Source organism: Anastrepha obliqua, chromosome 6, assembly GCF_027943255.1.
Source record: "Anastrepha obliqua isolate idAnaObli1 chromosome 6, idAnaObli1_1.0, whole genome shotgun sequence".
In the NCBI taxonomy this organism is placed as follows: Eukaryota; Metazoa; Arthropoda; class Insecta; order Diptera; family Tephritidae; genus Anastrepha; species Anastrepha obliqua.
The window spans coordinates 18,120,548-18,141,130 of NC_072897.1; the positions used below are offsets into that span (position 1 = coordinate 18,120,548).

At 34.6% G+C, this 20,583-nt stretch overlaps 1 long non-coding RNA gene, 2 other non-coding genes and 1 pseudogene across 3 annotated transcripts; 3 read left to right on the forward strand and 1 right to left on the reverse strand.

The window, feature by feature from the left end:
* Nucleotides 1-5,104: 5,104 nt before the first annotated feature.
* On the forward strand, nucleotides 5,105-5,298 carry LOC129250928 (U2 spliceosomal RNA). The gene has a single exon (XR_008582860.1). It is a non-coding gene; the product is annotated as a U2 spliceosomal RNA (small nuclear RNA).
* Nucleotides 5,299-5,534: 236 nt separating this feature from the next.
* LOC129250923 (U2 spliceosomal RNA) lies at nucleotides 5,535-5,730 on the forward strand. The gene has a single exon (XR_008582855.1). It is a non-coding gene; the product is annotated as a U2 spliceosomal RNA (small nuclear RNA).
* Nucleotides 5,731-6,203: 473 nt separating this feature from the next.
* Nucleotides 6,204-6,386, forward strand: LOC129251119 (U2 spliceosomal RNA; annotated as a pseudogene).
* A 7,591-nt stretch (nucleotides 6,387-13,977) lies between these two features.
* Nucleotides 13,978-14,564, reverse strand: LOC129249811 (uncharacterized). Its single transcript, XR_008582732.1, has 3 exons — nucleotides 14,488-14,564; nucleotides 14,361-14,433; nucleotides 13,978-14,300 (listed from the first exon to the last, which is right to left on the reverse strand). It is a non-coding gene; the product is annotated as an uncharacterized LOC129249811 (long non-coding RNA).
* Nucleotides 14,565-20,583: the final 6,019 nt, after the last annotated feature.

The following is a 20,583-nucleotide window of genomic DNA, read 5'->3' on the forward strand; positions in this document are numbered from 1 at the left end:
TTCTAATTGGTACTTTTTTGAGTTGTCTTTCGTATTTATTATTATTGCATATGAATATATATTGCGTGAATCACTTCACTATTTGGTGCCAATAGTATTGCTCCCGGTTTCTATGCGCACAATCATGTGTTTGTTCTATAATATTACCTGGGTCTTCTCTATTCGTGACGTCAATTGGAAAACACTCCTCACGCAAAAACTTCGTTACCGGAAAAGTATTCGCCAATACAGGTCATATTTCATATGACATTTCCGTAGTACAAAATATTGCTGTAACCATATTTGGATTCAATTGTTCGGAAAGAACAGGTACAGGGTTTGATTGAAAAGTAATGAGCTTTCCCCCGCGGAGCGTCTGCCAAGCGATCAACCGAAACGGCTGGTGAGGGAAAATGATCGTTGGACCTTCCCTTTCCACTAGAAACCGGTCACAGTTCGCTGGCAACAGCGGTGCAATCAACATCGCTCCGCGCGTGAAAGCTGTACCGAAACCATTGGGCTACTCAAGGAGGCTTACGGGGACCAATCTCTGTCCAGTGCCACACCGCCTTCCTCTGCACCTCTGCATTGGTCAAGATGGGGGTTCCGGCCAAGATGGAGGCTCCGACGTCATCGAGGCGACCCAAAAAACTGTGACAGCCGAATTGAACGCGATTTCGGCGGATGAGTTTAAAAAATGTTTCCTGCAGTGGAAGAACCGCTACCAGCGGTGTATTGACGCTCAAGGGTCCTATTTTGAAGAATATTAGTTGTATAAGCCAAAAGGTTTAATAAAACTGCTTAAAAAAAATAAGGCTCATTACTTTTCAATCAAACCCTGTATTATATTTATTAACCAGTATTTGATTAAAAATCTGGTGTTGCCGAAGCTTAAACCTTTTTCCTGAGTGGTAGTTTGTGCTCCTTGATTTATTAATATTTGCTGTTTAAAATGATTTAATGTCTTGCTAGTTTTCCGTAATTCGATCTTATACTAATATCGGCTGAATGCTGTGTATTCGCAAATGAATCATCAGGTTCTACAATTTCATTATCCGATTCTGTTAAATTATTTAACTGTTGTCTTGATAGTGCATCTGCCACAACCTTTGTTGCCCCGAGTTTATAAACTGTTCCCTGCGACAATATTTTCCAATCCCTAGTCCATACATATGTACATACATATAAGTCGGCATACATGTACAGTGAGTCAAAAAAGTATTGGCACACTCGAAAAATTAAAGTTCTCAGTGCTATAACTTTTCTTTTAATGAAAGTATAAAAAAGTAGAAAACGATATTTTCTAAATGTATTTATTTATTTATTACGCATCTGAACAAAAAAAAATTAATATCGCTATAGGTTTACAGGCTCAACTTTGAAAGGTAAAATAAGGTACAAATTCACATCAAAAAATTATTGGCACATTTTTTATGTTAGCTTATGCTTTTGGCGTCGTAACGGTAGGATCCTGTTATTTTCACTCCTTCGTTTTACTTATTCGTACGTTTAAGGAATCGCAAACGATCGCAAACACTTTTGATCGCGATTTCAACGGACATATGTAGACCAAAATGGGCCGTGCTGCTGAAATTTCTCTAGAACTACGCCAATTAATGATAAAGCCGTATTTAGAAAAAAATTCTTTCGCGAAATTGGCAAACGTGTTGATAAATCATGGTCCAGCGTTCGAAACATTGCTATCCATTATTGCAGTACTGGCAAAATAGCTCCGGAGAGCAGGTCTGGCCGCCCAAAAACATTACTGAACGACAGGAGCGAATTGTGGTACCCACGGTGGCACAAAATCCAAAAACTTCGGCTGTCAAATTGTGCGACACCCTGCAAAATTCATTTAAAATCAGTTTCAATCCCCAAACGGTTCGGAATGCCCTATATAAGGCTGGGTATCCCGGCCGGGCTCCTCAACGCAAACTCTTCATTTATAAGGTAAATAAAAAAAGGGGCTAGAATTTGCTAAACAGCATTTAAATAAGCCAGACGCTTTTTGGAACACCACCATATTTAGTGATGATTCTAAATTCAAATTATTTGGGTCAGTTGGAGCACAAAAGATTTGTCGAAAGACAAATAAAGAGCTTCAAGAGAACAACCTTATCAAAACAGTTAAACACGGTGGCGGAAATGTGATGGTTTGGGGGTGTTTCGCGGCATTTGGTGACGGAAAGCTCGTGTTCATAGATGAGACAATGGATAAGCGTGTGTTACGCGACATTCTTAAAGAAAACTTAAGTACAAGTGTCGAAAAACTGGCCCTTAATGGGACAGCTTGGCTATTTCAACAAGGTAATGACCCAAAACATTCGTCTTATCTTGTGCAGGAGTGGTTGATATACCATTGCAAACAGCATATATGCCGATCCCAAGATTTAAACCTGGTGACAAGCATCTAAGGATCTTACAAAAGAAATCATTGAGTAATTAGTAACTCAATGAAGCAATACAATATTGTAGCCACCAGCGTGCTTTAAGTATCAGAACGACCTCACACATCAAACTTACTTATCGACCTCATACATCAACTGACCTCTAAAACATATGCTGTATTTGCACCACAGCATGTATACTTTTCAGTTTCCTGCTCTGTCCACGTGATACCGAATTATTGTCAAACTTAGCAAAAATAAATCACGCAAAATGTTTCAGATAATTTTGGTTTCAGATTGTGCCTCTATTATTACTTACTAAATGGTTGAACACTGCGTAAGTGACATAATGAGCACTTTTGGCCTTCTATGTACCAGTGAATTCAGTAACACCAACGCACTCCACCAATAACAGTGTATCTCTCATTGACCCCTTTATACGAATAACTTAAAACGAATTTTAGACAATGATTAAGCGAGATTATGGGTCAATTGAATATATAAATGAAAAAATTGTAAATTTTTCGGCACCTCAAGTCACGAACACTGTTTTAACATGATACTAACAACGTCCGTATCCCAATATGTTGGAAGCCCGCTAAAATTCGCACATGCCTAAAGCCAACGGTGAACTCAGACCAATCACAATTTTACCCTATCTTTCAAAGGTATTCAAATTATAATAGTAATGTATGTATAGTCAGTTAAGCGCTTTTCTTTCTAAGAACTCTTTTTTTTACACAAACGGCAATCCGGTTTTCGAAAGGACATAATTGTCGCTGCGCTGATTGACGCTGTTGTGAGTCCATTGACGAAGAAAAAGTCATTTTTCTTACCCTATTTGACCACCCATTGGCATTCGACTCAGTTAACCACAGTATCTTATTGGCAAAACTCGACAAATTTCTTGGGCTTTCCCCTACTTCCATATAGTTAGTTGCTTCTTTTCTAAAAAATAGGTCAAAAGCTGTCTGTAGTGGGCCATTGACATCATCTGCTTCAGAATTGCAGAGGGGAATTCCGCAAGGATCTATTCTTGGTCTTCTATTCTTCTCTTTTCTTTGTACATCAACGAAATAAATTCATGTACAATGAATTCGATGAAATAAATGACTGTGTTCTTAAAATCAACCAAAATGTATGCCGCATTAGCAAATGGTCATCCGACAATGCACGAACTCTCAACCCTAAGAGGTCTGAAGTGCTTGATATCTCGAGAAAGCCCCTCGACACTTCGACTTTGCCTAAAGTCTTACTTAACGGCATTACTATTAATTATGTACATACGGCTAAAAATTTCCGAATTCTTTTCAACCAAAGATGAACTGGCGATAGTCACATAAATTTAGTCGTAGGTAAGATCTACAGAATGCTTCTAACACAATCTACTCCATGTCCTTGGAGTAGCCTTTTCAGTTTAGATCCCCCTTACTTTTGCACAAAATCTATATTACTACTTGAAAGTACCTGGGTAACTCGCCCACAGAATGACTGTCACGAAATCAGTGAGAAACTAAAAACTTCTGAAAAACACCGCCAGATACAAAGCACAAACATCGGAAAGACAGTTTTTGGTGCATGTGACTCGACTTTGGAGTTCTCTTCCCCAAAATTTAGTATCTACATGTAGCATGAACACTTTTAAAATCCAACTTCAGAGATATATTTATTATTATTATAAATACTAGGAGAGATAATTTTAATTTTAATAATAAGTACCTATTATAATTCATAAGTAATGTTAACTTAATTTGTTTTTCTTTTGAAACCTAAAATATATTTGTAAATCACACTATAACAATCACTAATCAGTAACAATTGAAACATATTGTGACTAGCACTAATAATTATAAGGTCTATCCTTGCTGTGTTAGGATTAAATCAACTGAATAAATAATAACAAATATATGAATAAATGGTAATTTCATACCAATTGGCGAATTAATTCTTTCTATTCTACTCATTACTTCATTTCTTAATTGGTTTATGTTTGCTTTATTTTCATTTTTATTTTTTTCAATAAATTTGCCGGAAAATTCTTTGGCTGGCGTTTCAGGATTGCTTTCTCCAAAATAATTTATTTTTCATTTATATGTTCAACTGAAGAGCCCGTATTTCCGTCGGCTGGTGCTTTAAGAGCCTTTCCTCACAAAATATTAATTTCTAATTCCTTTTTATTTCTTTCTTATATGCCGGTATTTCCATCGGCTGGCTGTTCAGAATATCCTTCCAAACTAAATATATTTTCGTCTTTACCATTTACGGTTAATTTTCCGTTCTTCAAATCAAGGCATGCTCTTCTTCGAAAAATTATATCCCAGCAAAAAGTCATTTCGTAGAAAATTTCTTTCCCATTAAACAAATGTATTTCATGGAAAAATTGTATCAGAGTGCACTCATTTATGGTTTTAACACATTTGGGCAAAAGTAATTTTTTGAAGTGAAAACTTCTTTAGAATCGTTGGGAGTGATTTGAGGAAAAGTAAAACGAAAAAGCGACCCTCTTGGCTACGAAGCGTTATATTATATGTTGATATAAACGTAGCGACGAACTAAATAAAAATAACTTTTATTTTTTCTTGTGATTCGAACCAAGGATTTTGGATCGGAAGCTCACATTGCTAGTCGCTCGGCTACCGCGCCATGCTGTCGTCGCTGGCCTAAAAGTTATTTAGTTACGAAGCGTTATATTGTATGTTGATATAAATAATTTTTGTGAGCGTGTAATTCTCAAAAGGTTTATTAGAAAATCTATTGACTAGGTAGTGTGGTATCAGTTCTTATCATCTTAACATCTGATAGATCCTCCTTCGGAGGACAACAAATGTTAAACTAATTTTTGGAAATGGGCGGAGTGTTTTAGGGGCTTGCTCCACCTCTGCCACGGGTTGGCCCGGTATTGCAGCACCGCCGGGATTTCGGCCTTGAATAAATACAAGAAGAAATATACTAATTAATACATTTAGCTTTGGTGGGAAGAGACATAAATTTTTATATGAATACAAGTAGACGAAAATGGAATTTTTTTTTTTTTGAAATTTGCATTGTAGGACATTTCTGATTATTTATTGAAAACAGTTTTTTGGTTTAGATACTGAAAGTCAGTTTAAGTGAATCGGTATAAATATTTCGTACATTAATTTTTGTGAGCGTGTAATTCTCAAAAGGTTCATTAGAAAATCTATTGACTAGGTAGTGTGGTATCTGTTCTTGTGTCAGCTTAACATCTGATATATCCTCCGTCGGAGGACAACAAATGTTAAACTGATTTTTGGAAATGGGCGGAGTGTTTTAGGGGCTTGCTCCACCTCTGCCACGGGTTGGCCCGGTATTGCAGTACCGCCGGGATTTCGGCCTTGAATAAATACAAGAAGAAATATACTAATACATTTAGCTTTGGTGGGAAGAGCCATACATTTTTATATGAATGCATGTAGACGAAAATGGATTTTTTTTTTTTTTTTTGAAATTTGCATTGTAGGACATTTCTGATTATTTATTGAAAACAGTTTTTTGCTTTTCTATTTTTGGTTTAGATACTGAAAGTCAGTTTAAGTGAATCGGTATAAATATTTCGTACATTAATTTTTGTGAGCGTGTAATTCTCAAAAGGTTTATTAGAAAATCTATTGACTAGGTAGTTTGTTGGTTGTGTATGGTTATCGGTTCTCGGCCTTATGCCTAAGATCAAAGTGTGGTATCTGTGTGTATTATACGCGTTACGACGCTCATAATAGTTTTTGGTTTAGATGCTGAAAGTCAGTTTAAGTGAATCGGTATAAATATTTCGTACATTAATTTTTGTGAGCGTGTAATTCTCAAAAGGTTTATTAGAAAATCGATTGACTAGGTAGTGTGGTATCTGTTCTTATCAGCTTAACATCTGATAGATCCTCCGTCGGAGGACAACAAATGTTAAACTGATTTTTGGGAATGGGCGGAGTGTTTTAGGGGCTTGCTCCACCTCTGCCACGGGTTGGCCCGGTATTGCAGTACCGCCGGGATTTCGGCCTTGAATAAATACAAGAAGAAATATACTAATACATTTAGCTTTGGTGGGAAGAGACATAAATTTTTATATGAATACAAGTAGACGAAAATGGAAGAAATTTGTAAGTCTGTTTCTTCGGTCCGTTTGGGTATTTTTTTTTACAACATCGAAGCCAAAGCATTTGTATCATATTTTAGCTATCATAAGCCACTCGTCTCATTTGTTGAAATTGAAAACATTGAGGATGAATAATAATAAAATGAAGAAAATAAAATATGAACTTTATAGCAATATTATAATGAACCTATAATTATCCCGCCCCTAATGCTGCTTTCGTCTCATTCTCTCTCAGTTTGTTTTACGGAAGGTTTCACTTCTATCCCGTCTAACCGTTAGACTGATTTAATTTTTTTTTATTTTGTATGCACTTCTTTTCTTACGTAGCAACTGGTTGCTTTTGTATCGATTAAAATTTTAAAGTCCTTCCTCAATGATTCGTTCTTTTTAAAAATATAACGAAGGCGGCGTAAAAAATGGTTCTCGTTATAATAATATTATTAATTCTTTGCATTTTCATCCCAGGCTATACATATTTTTGAGAGCTTTCCAAATGTAGATTTATTGATTCATTTGACCGCCACTGGCTACCAAAATTTTGCTCTAGTTTAACGGTTGCTGCCAGCTTGGTGTTGCTACTGGTCTACGCGACACAGTCTGATCTACTTCCATTGGCTGCTGTCTATTGAAATTAGTATTATTTTGTGCGAAATTCCTATTCTAAGGTCGAGTTGACGGAAATCTCATATTATTGGTTGCATTAGCATGTGCATCTATATATATAAAAATTCAGCCGTTTTTCGCGCTGTGATAAACTTTACGGAGAATGGCTCAACCGATTTTAACCAAACTTCGTCACATTCAAGAGACACATGTGAAGAAGGTTTATGTTTTGAAATTTTAAGAATCGGATGCGAGAGTCTTGAGAAATAGACCAAAACGTGGACCCGGGTAACCCTAGGATGTGTTTGTACAATATGGGTAGCAAATGGAAGCTGTTGATGATTTCTTTAGTACAGAGTATTTTTCATCCCGCTCCGTGACTGGGGTCTCGAGATATAGGTCAAAACGTGGACCCGGGTAACCCAAGGATGTGTTTGTACAATATCGGTATCAAATGAAAGCTGTTGATAAGTGCTTTAATACGGGGTAATTTTCATACCTATTGATGACTAGGGTCTCGAAATATATGCCAAAACGTGGACCCGCCGTGTCTTTGCACCGAATTAAACCAAACTTACACACATTGTTAAGTAAGCATTGAAAATGGGTGTCGTAAAGTTTGGTTGTAATTCGGAACACCGGCAACGCGTACAGCGTTCTTTTGAACCAGCCATAATGTCGTTTACTTTTTTAACGCTTGGGGCGGAACTGAACTGTTAAATTGACAGTGTGAGTTACAATGTGTCAATATTTCTTTCTGATTTGGACGCCATAAGGAGGAGACGTAAGTGCAAAGTGTAAACATTTTTTGTGAATTTTTTTGGAGTGGATTTTGGAACAGTGAATAATTTTTTACGAAATTTGAGAATTTAATGTGAAATCCGAATGTTCAAGTGAAATTATGTTTTGTGGATTTATTTTTTCGGTTCATATGCGATAGGCTACGATACACCATGAGTGAAAAAAATGGTAAAAAAAAAATGAAAAAAACAAAAAAAATTGTTAAAGGATGAAAAAGAAGAGCACGAAAAATGCGTAACTTTGATGAAAAAATTAATAGTCTTATCATGCAAATTGTCAACAATTTTCAGAAGAAAAGAGATGATTTAAGAAAATCACAACAAAATAAAATAATCCTGACCATGTGGACTTGGGCTTTTTAACACATATGCATCGAAAATATAATCCACAAAATTGAAAAAAAAAACATGTTTTAAAATCTCAGAATACCATAATTACAATCATGTTTATTACAGTCACAAATGCCAAGACAATCACGTAATCATATTGGTCGTTCGACAAATAATAATAGGCGCATGAGAAATGCTCGGAATAACGTGACATCAGAAGAACGTCAAGAACAAAATGAAGTAGTCAAACGATTGATGAATAATGTTATTCAAGCAACTATTTTAATTAGCAAATTCAAGAATGAAGACGTTCTAATACCAAGAATTCCAATGATTCCACCTGAATTGCCATTTGAATTCAAGCGTTTGCAACTACCCATTCGTTTAGCATTTGCAACAACTATCAATAAATCACAAGGGCAAACTTTAGAAATATGCGGGGTGAATTTAGAAGAACCAGTATTCACCCATGGTCAACTATACGTTGGCTGTTCACGTGTTGGGAAGCCAACAACATTATATATTTACTCAAACTGCAAAAAGAAATCGACACGAACTAAGTGTATGCGAATGCGTCGATTTGTCTTTGCCGAAGCACTGAGCAAGCGTACGGTAAACGTACATATATTCATGCATACATTTGTATGTAGGCTCTAATGTATCATATTTGATGCTATGGCAAATTTTGATTTGCCTATTTTTTGATTTTTGCAGGATTTTTATATAAAATATTTTATTTAAATATAATATTTATGTCCCATGAAATTAGATAATTGTATACCTATCATACATTACCATTAACCCTACAGTAGTCGCGCCCCTGAAACTGACGTAATTGGTCGCGCGGTCTACATATGTAATCCATTTTAAAATTAAAAATACAAAAGATAAATATTTAATTCTTCCATTGCTTTTGTTTTAAGTATTCTTGTTATTGTTTAATTTATTAATATTAATCAAAAATAACATAAATAAACTTTCTGTTCTTACATAAAATAAATAAAAACCAAAACTTCATTTTTTAACAAAAAATTAAGATACTTCACAAAAGTATAAAATATATATAAAATAACCAGAAGCTAATTGAGATGTTTTAATTGTTTTCGAAACATGACGAACATACAGTCTTGGAATGATCAGGACAAATGCGTTTATTGCAAGCGTTACACACTTTACGGGTGCTTTTATTACGGGCCCTTCCACAATCGTAGCAACGACCGACGTAGTTATTGTGCGTTGGACCTTGGTGACTTACAACTTGTGGAAGATCCAAGAAGTCTTTTATTTTAAATGTCAGTGTTCTAGGTATCGTAGTAAGTGTTAATCTTTGGTGAGCCAGTGGTTTCATCCAAGACAAGGCTAAGTCTATGAGAAAATCACGCCTTTTGACAGATTCATAGTTACTGTTTGCAGTGTAAATGCATAATGCGTTGAGAGCATTGAGGTTTACAAGATTATAGAACTTAGTCAGCGGCCACCTTCTCGAATTCCTAGATACGTCATAAAAAGAACACATCTTGTCAACCGCTTTCGTTCCCGCTTTCGTTGATCTCCGGTGTCAGAATCAATCGCTGTATCGTTGTGCATTGTAGACAAGGCTATTACTACTTTGTTAGCTTTTGGTACATAAGAAACCAGAGTATATGGAGAGTGAGTGATTTTGAGAAGCATATTGTTAGAGGCAATTCTAAATTCCCGGGGAACTTCTCTCTTATCTTTTCGAACGGTAGCAACCATTGTAATTCCATTATCAAATCATTGCTTTGCTATTTTCAGAGAGGAAAACCAATTGTCCATAGTAATATGATATGTCTATTCAAAATTGGTTGCACCATTCTCATCACGATATCAAATCTCTCGTCGCTTAACCGAAATGGACCTTCGGGTTGTTGGCCGGCGTAAATTTCTAAGTTATAGGTGTATGGGTAATCAACATCTACAAGTGCAAAAACTTTCAGTCCATACTCTGGTTTATTTGGAATATACTGCCGAAAAGAACAACGCCCTGTGAAGGACAAGAGTTGTTCGTCCAAAGTCATTTCAGCAGAGTAGCATACATATGTAAATATTGTAAGAAAAGTTCCACAAAATTTTAAAATGAAAAATTATGCCAAAAGTCCACTTTTATTTACAAAGTATAACTAGCTATTAGCATAAAATCTAATTTAAAATACTTACGTAATCGGTCGCGCGGCATACATACGTAGACCATGAATTTCACGAACCTCTAGCGACACAACTGCATGCGACAATTAACAGCGGAAAACTGAGAGTGACTCTCAATTTGTTAGTTACAAGTAACAAAAATCTCCGATGAAATCGATGCACGATTTTCAAGGAATTTAAAATTTAACAATGGTGGATTACATATGTAGACCGCGCAACTACTGCAGGGTTAAACGTTCTATGCTTCAACTAGGAGTTAAAGGGTCTTATATATCAAGAGATCAAGGATTTTACTTAATATTGACTTTTTTAAATGTACATACATATTTGAATTTATCTATTATTTATTTAATCCAGTCATCCAGTCGATATTCCCAATATTGTAGATACTTACAAAAATAATATACCTTCATAGGCGCAGAAGCTGCATTCTAAAATGCTCTTTAATACAACAAAAACTATTTAATTCATAAACGCATGCGCATATCTCTCAAAGCGAGGCTCGACCATTCATAAAACGAATCCACCATATCTTCCCTCACGCTCCTGAGCTGTCCATAAGCCTATATTTCTTGAGGAAGACAAAAATATTTGGTGAACCGTCAATTTTTGTCGTGGTAAGTGTTGGCATCTTCATATTATATATACATATGTATGCATATCTTCTAAATGCGAAACAGAATGGCGACAGTCGTAACTAATGATGATTGTTTAAGCTGCTGTGTGTCAAGTGCGCGTAGAATCATACACTAAAAATGTAAACAAAAGCCACGGTTAGCTTAAAACAAGTTTACGCCTTCGAGATTTCCTAATATTGTAAGTTTAAAATCCATTCCGTTTTGTTCACTTATAGAAGACAAATACTTAATTAAAATATTAAATATATTATTATATTAAATATACCATATATCCAATTAACAAAAACTGTACGAAATAAGTAATTTAGTCGTGAAATCGACTTTTACTTTGAAACCAGATTGCTGCTTGTTTTTTTGCAGTAGTGTGTCTATGTATAGGTACATAAATATAAATTTTTCTGTGCGCCCGGCGCAGAACTTGCTTGGCTGCGTCCTACAATGTCTTTTTCGCGGGCACAAATAAAATATTTTATTGTCAAAAATATAGACATATTTGGATTGTTGCAATACTTTAGAAAAAAACATTTTCTAACCTTCATTTTAGACTTAATATCATCGAAAGTATAAAAGCTATGATAAACCAGATAAAAAAAACCCGAACTACAAGGATTCAGCCTAGTCTAGCTCACTAAGGAAACAGTTTTCATCAAAATCCATTCATTTTTGCCCACTGTTTATATTGAGCCTTTATGTTTAGGAGCAAAGCCACCATTGGTCGCCTTTATTATTTGGCACGATGAGATGAGTATCTTTATGCATTAAGTAAGTAATATTATGATATCACCACGGAGTCGAACCAACACGCTTTGAAATTCGAATTAAAAACGATCTAATACAAAAACATTGCTTGATCCATCGAACTTTTTCAACGGCCCTGGAGCAGGAGAAGCACTCGGACGAAAAAGTCTAATAACTGAGTCCTATATCATACACATATATCAATTATCATAACACATATATCAATTATCAGTCTCTTAATTCAAAGTTCTTCTGGTTCAGATTTAAACAAATTTGATAATTTTCACCATTTCGCAAATTATTCCTTATCAATAGATATGTATGTATGCATGTACGTGAATACGACATACCATCATTCTTAAGGGAATGTGGAAAAACAAACGCACATATCATGTCAGTCCATAAGTTCGTGCGTATTTTACCCATAATTTCACTTTTGTACGATTTTCGCATACAAAAAATTATTCGCCGAATATAACGGAACTATTTATATTTTCTATGATATATTGTGCATTCAACAAGTGCTTTTAATTGTGGATAGAAGCACGTGTTGTTAAAAAATAAAATGGAATCTTCGAACGCGTATAAGATGATAGCTCAAAGGTTAAATTCATCGCATGGAACAGTTCACAGGCACCTGGTTCAGTTGGGAAAGGTTTCAAAGCTGGGAAAATGAGTTCCGCATGGACTTCCCGTCGCCAACCTTCAGCAGAGAGTGAATGTGTTTTCTCAGCTGCTGCAACGGCTTGAAAATGAAAGTTTTTTGAACCGTATCGTTACAGATGATGAAAAATGGGTCCTTTACAATAATCCTGTTCGCAAACGCCAATGGTTAGATAAAGACGAAATACCATAACCGACCCCTAGAGATGGCCTTCACAATTTTTTGTCAATTTCCGGCAGAGACTTGTTTTTGCAAGTACAATTTAACAACTATTTTACTCACTTCTAATGGTAAATATGCACTTCGTCCTATTTCGTCACTTTCAATCGAGATATTACGAGCAACTGAAACTGAATCGGCAATAAAAACTAAGAATGACCAATATTACTTCGTTTTTAGCAATATTAGTAAAAACACAGACGATTTTTACTGTTTCTTTAGCAGCAACAATATCATGAGCTGAAAGGGTACGAATAAATGTTTTCCAGCATTTTGCTACGTCTGCCTGCTTTCCTTGGAAAGTGTGTGAGTTGAAATCATGATTCAATTATAGAAAGTTAGGTAAGTAGTGACAAGGGCGCTTTGACACTCCCTTATTTTAGGGCTGCATTTACGAAGGTTGGTAAAAAGGGAAAAATGTTTTCCCCTTTTTGCCTAAAGGTAGTAAAAAAGTACGTAAAGTAACTAATTAGTCCTGTAATAAGAGAAAAACAAGTATATTGGTTATTTAATCTACATTAAAACAAAACGACAGAAAAATTATAGTTTTTTCTTTAAACAAATGTAATATTTATTTAGAATATTTTCGATGTTTATCTAACACAAGAGTGCGCAGAACTATGTGATGTTACTTATGTATTTGTTTTTTTTTCTGGCGTTCGGAGTCGGCTTGAAACTGTAGGTCCCTCCATTTGTGGAATAACATCAAGATGCACACCACAAATAGGAGAAAGAGCTCGTCCAAACACCCAAAAAGGGTGTACGCGCCTATTATATATATATATATAATCTTGCAATAGATTTGAGTATATTTTGTGGAAGAGAACAAAAAATAGTCATAATATTTCGTGCATAACAATACATGTAGATACATGTAGTATGTTACCGTAATGACATTGCGAAAGCAGAAGTTCAGTCGATCATTTCTAAATGTATGAAAAAAATTGAAATTAGAAGAGTTAAAATAGTTTGCAATAAAAATTACAAATTTACTAGTTTATAGTTTAAAATTTGTCTACCTTAATATACTTTGCGTCCCTAATATTAATAGGAAAATGTATTAATATAGACTAAAACTAATACATCGAAAAATTTTAGATATTGGTAATATAATCCACTTTTAGTAATTGTGATGGTTTGTAAATTTACGTATATCAATACCACGTGTCTCAGTAATGAATCGGAGTGGAAATATGAGGAATTTGGGTGCACTTGCTCGTATAGGTGTTGGAACGCTGCACTTACTTCAGGCAGAAATCAAAAACCTGTAAACCAAAAACTTAAAAATAACTCACAAATATATCATTACAACTTATCTGTAATTGTAGACCTAAAGCTCGAGGACTTGCTCGTGTAGGTGTTGCGCATACATCTACGTACAGCATATTGTTCTAGACGGGGTAAGGTATCGACGTGGATAGCCAGTTCGGAAGTCAAATTGATTTCAGAGGTAGCAGTACTAAGCACATAATGACCTTCACATGTTAAACAGGTATTTGCACCATCATACACAACACGCTCCATGTCTCCTATGAAATTGTCCGTAGCACCACATGAGACAATGGTAGAAATACGCGCATACGTGCTTTCGTTTCTAAAAACCACAATAGTTGGGCCACCTAGCTCTTCAACACACACCTTCCGCAGCAATTGCTCGTCTGTGAAGTCCTACAAATAAAAACTTTTTATTTATTACAATTTATTAGCAAATATTCTAAAAGAACTTACTAACTGTAGTTTATGTATTGTATATTATGTAAGGTGGTCTCTGTTATATTTGCAAAAACGCTGCTATAAAAACCTATGAATGAAAAAGTTTAATAAGAATTTTTACAAATGTCTGATCTGGACTTACATGTATGAAAATTCACAAACCGGTGGTTTTCTGAAGCAGAAAGCCGACTCCAAATAATCGACTATCACCATATGCAAGACATAATCGACCTAAATAGTGAAAAACGACATTAATTTACAAAATAATTAGCTTGTATTATTATACTTACTTGAATGTTTACAAACAGATAAAAGATTTTCAACGAATAATAACAAAGCAAAGCGTCAAAGTGGAAACGGTGTTGCCGACCAAATAATTTGCACCAAAAGTTTAGTTTTTACTAAAATTCAAAACTTTTTTTGTGAAATAGGTACTTTTTTTTGTAAAGAAGCAACACGTTTTCAAATAAGGGAGCCGATATGTCAAGAGGGAGCGAGAAAGCTGCTTACTTACCTAACCTTCTATAATTGAATCATGAGTTGAAATAACGTGAGTTTTTCTTGCGGCAATTCATCTGGAATGTAACATTCTTACAGTGACCCAAATGAAATATATTGTCACAGCAAATGTTTTGCGCAAAGCTAAAGTTTTTTACATACTACGCAGGGTGTACGAATAATTGTGTGATCACTGTATGAACGTAAATATAAGTCGGCATACATATATGTACATATTATATTATGTATATGCACTCGCACGTACTCACCACAGTAAAAATATCAACGAATTCGCCAAATTCGGAACAATTCTATATTGCTAGTAGTAGCACCCCCCATACAAAATAATTTTTGTTCGAGATTGTAACTTTATGTTATTACTTACTCAATGATGACTGGGGTGCTCTCATATTATTTGAGTTCAGTTCTTGTGCTTTGCTTTTGCTAAAGCATTTGGCAAATGTTCTGCGTTTAAGAAGAATAAAATATTTCACAAATTTCCATTCAATTTTATAATAAATAACCTTAAGGAGTTATGTATCTCTTTTCTTCTTATTCAATTCAGCTACAAATTGTGGTATCAGAACCATGTGTCATTATTGTTTTATTGATTAGAAGAGTTAATTTCTTACTAACCTGATTATGTATGTATAATAATCAATCAAAGACATATTGCCTTGGCGCAATATGCTAAGTTCCTGCTAGCTTTACATATAAGGACATTTAGCAGCTTCCCGCCCGCTAACAGCTCAATGTAATTATACGTAAAGGGTAGTAAAAGATATTTCGATAACCATTTACCCTGCCTTTCATCATGATTCGTCACAAGCTACATTTGGATCTATCGTTTGCTTGGTGTATTCGCAAACGTTATTAAAGTTAACTACTGCTTCTAATTGCCTTCTCAGCTCCTCAATTTCATTCCTAAGGGCTGCTATATTTGTAGCTATTAACCTTGCTACGATTTGGAGGGACCTACAGTTTCAAGCCGACTCCGAACGGCAGATATTTTTATGAGGAGCTTTTTCATGGCAGAAATACACTCGGAGGTTTGCCATTGCCTACCGAGAGGCGACTGCTATGAGAAAAATGTTTTTATTAATTTTGGTTTCACCGAGATTCGAACCAACGTTCTCTCTGTGAATTCCGAATGGTAATCACGCACCAACCCAACTTGAAAAACAAATTTAAATCTTCACATGCCCTAGGAATCGGAGCGCTCACCCCGTAGTTGCTTCTCGAGAAGCCAATTATAAATAGATCCAGAAATGATATGAATAATAAATGAGCACGATAGAATAGATCGTCTGCTGTCAAGGAGTTTTAACTCAATCAATAAACATCGAGAGAAGGTTTAGAAAAGTTGAAAGATCGGAGCGCAAAACGAAGAAAAACATTCTGAACTCTCTTAATCTGATTAGAGAGACCTATTTGGCATGGTCTCCAAATACAGCAACATGCTCTAATTTTGACCTAACAAAAGGACAATACAATGTTTTGAGAGTGTATGGGTTGGTAAATGCAGAACAATTTCGGCGTATGATTGCTAGCATCGAATATGACCGTCTTATGGTGTGGTTAACTTGGCTAGTGAAATTCAGTTTAGAGTCGAAAATAACGCCTAAATCTTTAATTTCTTCAACGGATTGTAATAGTAAGCCAGCAATATTACATATACGAAGTATGCAAAGTATTGTTCGACTTAGCATATTTTACGTGAAAGCATTTGCTTATACATATTTAGTGCAAACGATTTAAATAGCACCAGTTCCGGACATTGTGTAAGTCGGATTGCAACTTTTCAGAGTCACTAACACTGTTAACCACCGCAAATATTTTAATATCATCAGCATATAATAAATGTTCAGCAAAAGAAAAGCATCAACGAATATCGTTAATACAGAGAATAAAAAAGGGGTCCTAGAATACTTCCCTGCGGAACACCAGAGGACGCAATAAATGCACGGGATGTCGTATTATCAACGGCTCCAACGCGGTGTCTATTGGACAAAAATGATTTGACAAAAACGTGGAGTGTATACCCATTGGCGCAAGCTTCGACAAGAGTAATCGGTGCGATACTTTGTCAAACGCTTTAGAGAAGTTTGTATAAATTGTATCAACTTGAGATCTGTTATGAAAGGCTGAAATGCAGTAATCATTGAAAATTGACAAATTAGAGGCAGTAGAATTGATTGCAACGAAACCATGCTGGTTGGTAGATATTAAGCCTTTGACAGCAAAATATAACTTATTATTCACAGTTATCTCAAAAAGTTTTGAGACAGACGATAGCTTCGGAAAACGAGCTGTAATTGCTAACATCGTTTTTATTTCCACTCTTAAATATAAGCGTAACGGAAGTTAATTTCCAGTCATCAACAAAGATACCAGAGGACAACGATTTATTAAACATAGTTGTAAGAGGCTCGGCGAGGCAAAAACAGTTCTTCAGCAAGATGGCCGAGAGCCATCCGAGTCAGTTTTCGATGTGGGCTTGAGCTTCATAATACCATTGACGACATCAGTAACAGATAGGCACAATGTCCCAAAATTAAGAGGCGAAAAACTATTAGAGGGCAAACCAGAATCGAAGTCTAAGTCGCGTTTACAATTAGAGCAAAAAAAAGTCAGCAAATAAATTGGCAGAATTTGCAAATTTACTTTTATAAAAATAGTGTTTGGCACTGTTGAGCAAGACTTTTTGATTTGATGAATTGCCAAGGGGCCTTCGAATCCGAAATAATATTGTTTTCGAAATTCAGGATGTAATCTTCTATATATATAAAAATGAAATGATGTTCGTTTGTCCGCATTTTTTTGGGCCGATACGAAGCCAATTTTATTCGTTCTTTTTTCATATTATAGGGATCCACTAGGGGAAGGTTTTTAGCAAAAAAAAAAATTCTTTTAAATATTTTCTTCATATAAAAAAAAGAAAAAATCAAAATATTGTCCAAAACAAAACTTGCTCGATTGTTAGATTAAAGTAAGTTTCGAATCGACATTCATTTTATGTGTAATTTTATGTGTACAACTTTTTTTGAATTTTTTGTATTTGTATTGTGATACAGAAATGTATTGTATACAGAAATTTCAAATGATTCGAATGAAAATTTTTTTTTTTTTATTTCTTCCATAAAATATTACACCTGTCGTTAGACAATAAGTAATTTAGATAAGATAAGAGTTTATTAAGTAGAAAAACGTTACAATACTTATGTTATCGCACAATTTACAGAAAAATAAGTAATTTGATTTACAAAAAGATGGAATGAGAGTGATATTGAAGGGCCAATGCCCCCAAGCTCATTTAGAAGAAATATATACATATTATTTAAAAACAAGTGGTTAACAAACAATGATATATACGATTAGTTGACAATTGATTACAAGGATTTTGCAAGATCTGTTGGTGTTTGACGGTTAAGCCGACTTTGGGTAGATTTTTCTTTATTTGGTAGTCTTCTCATCATAGGATTTGTATGCGTTAATAGTCTATTTATGTGCCTTCTGCTAGCGCTTTGTATTGTTTCATCAATAGTATCGATGTCAAGGTCGCGATGAATATCTGCGTTAGGTATGTACCAAGGTGCATTAGTTAAGGTCCTAAGTATTTATGAAAATAATGTTTCAATTCAATTGAGCAATGTTAGAATTCGAATTTTTAGATTTATTTTGTTTATTTCTCATTTTTTCAGAAGTACACCACACAACAACTCATTCCAACTCTGATTTTGAAATCCTGTTCGAATTGGTGATCGATAATTTTGTCACTATAATGGTCAATGGAAATTTGCGTGTATCAGACCCTACATATTATTTACCATATCAACTTTTTATGGAACATATGGACCAAATGAACACAAAAAAATAATTTAGTTTTGTTTTGATTTTTTGCAACATTTTGGTTTTCAGTTAATACAATAAAAACAATACTGTTTTTTCGTGAACAAAAAATTCTAAATTTATTACGTTGTTTGTTTAGAATTTTTTTAGAAAAAAAGTAAATTTTTTGGTTTTGAGGAAATTTGTTTATTGTTGCTATTTGTGAAAGCGTAGATATTTGTAAGTATTTGACTATAATCCTAAAAGTTAATGGAATACCACTATGATACATAGAAAACATTTTTTCAAAGGGGTGTTTTTCGAAAATTATAAAAAAAATTGTTTTCAAAAATTTTGAAGAAATAAAGTAAAATAAAAAAATTTCGAAAGCATGAAATTTTTTCAAAACCAAATTTTCCTCAAAAAGATATTATATAAGAAATTTCTTCGAAGAGGTGTTTTTCTAAAATTACAAAAAAAAAAAATTTCAAAAATTTTAAACAAATAAAATAAAATAAAACTTTTTCAAGGGCATGAAATTTTTTCAAAACAAAATTTTCTGAAAACCAAACAAAATTTAAAAAAAAAATGGTGTTTTCAAAGCATTTCATATTATTATTAATAGAGAATACATTTTTTCGAGGGGGTGTTTTTCAAAGCGGAAAAAAATCATTTTTAACAAATCAGTTTAAACTTTTACAAAAGTATGAAATTTTTTCAAGAACAAAATTTTCTCAAAAACGTTAAATTAAAAAAAAATAGTTTTTTCAAAATATTTAATTTTCAGCAATTAACTGAGAAGAAATTTGTTAGAGCGAAGTGTTTTTCAAAACTTCAAAAAACACTTTTTAACCAAAAAAAATAAACCTTTTTTCAAAAACAACAGGAATGATAACATTGCCTAACAATTTCTGCACTTTTGCACAGTCTAAAGAGGCATTGATACAGAGTGTATTTCCAAACATAATTCAACATTACAAAAACCATGATTGACTCAGCGAAAGAGCAATTTCAGCTGGGAAAAAAAGGACGTCAATGATATAAATTCAGCTATTTTAGATCAAATACCTGGTGACATAGTTGCGTTTAAGTCAATGGACACTATTACTGATCAAGATGAGGTCGTAAATTATCCAACTGAATTCTTAAACTCACTCGATTTGCCAGGCTTACCACCTCATAATTTACGATTAAAAATTGGAGCACCGATTATTATGCTGCGCAATAGTAATGTGCCCCGACTTTGCAACGGTACCAGACTCGCTGTGAAGAAGCTAGTGGGTAACGTTATCGAAGCAACAATTTTGAAAGGGAAGTACAAAGGAGAAGACATTTTGATACCCTGAATTCCACTGATTCCGGCGGATTTACCATTCGATTTCAAACGTTTGCAGTTCCCTATTCGCCTTGCCTTCGCTATGAGAATTAATAAGGCGCAAGGACAGTCTCTACAGATGTGCGGTATTAATTTAGAATACCCAATTTTTTCTCATGGACAATTGTATGTAGCTTGCTCACGAGTTGGCAAACCATCGTCATTATTCACGCGAAAGATGAAAAAACCAAAAACGTTGTCTACCAAAAAGTGTTACAATAAAGTTCGAATGAAATTGTATCAAAGAATTTGCTTTGTTTCGTATTAATTTTATTCTCTTTCAGCAAATCATTGAATTTATCGTCTAGCGAAGCGGGCGAGGGTACACTAGTTACATATAAAAATGAATGTTTGTTTGTATGTCCTCGATGAACTCAAAAACTACTGGTCCGATTATTAAAAAAATTGGTATATATATGTATTTTTCCACGGAGAAGGTTTGTAGAACATGCTCATTGCTGCCACTCGCCACCAGGTGGCGCTGTAGAGTAGCAACTTCTGCCCCGTTCAACCGATTTTTTCGAAATAAGCAAAGTA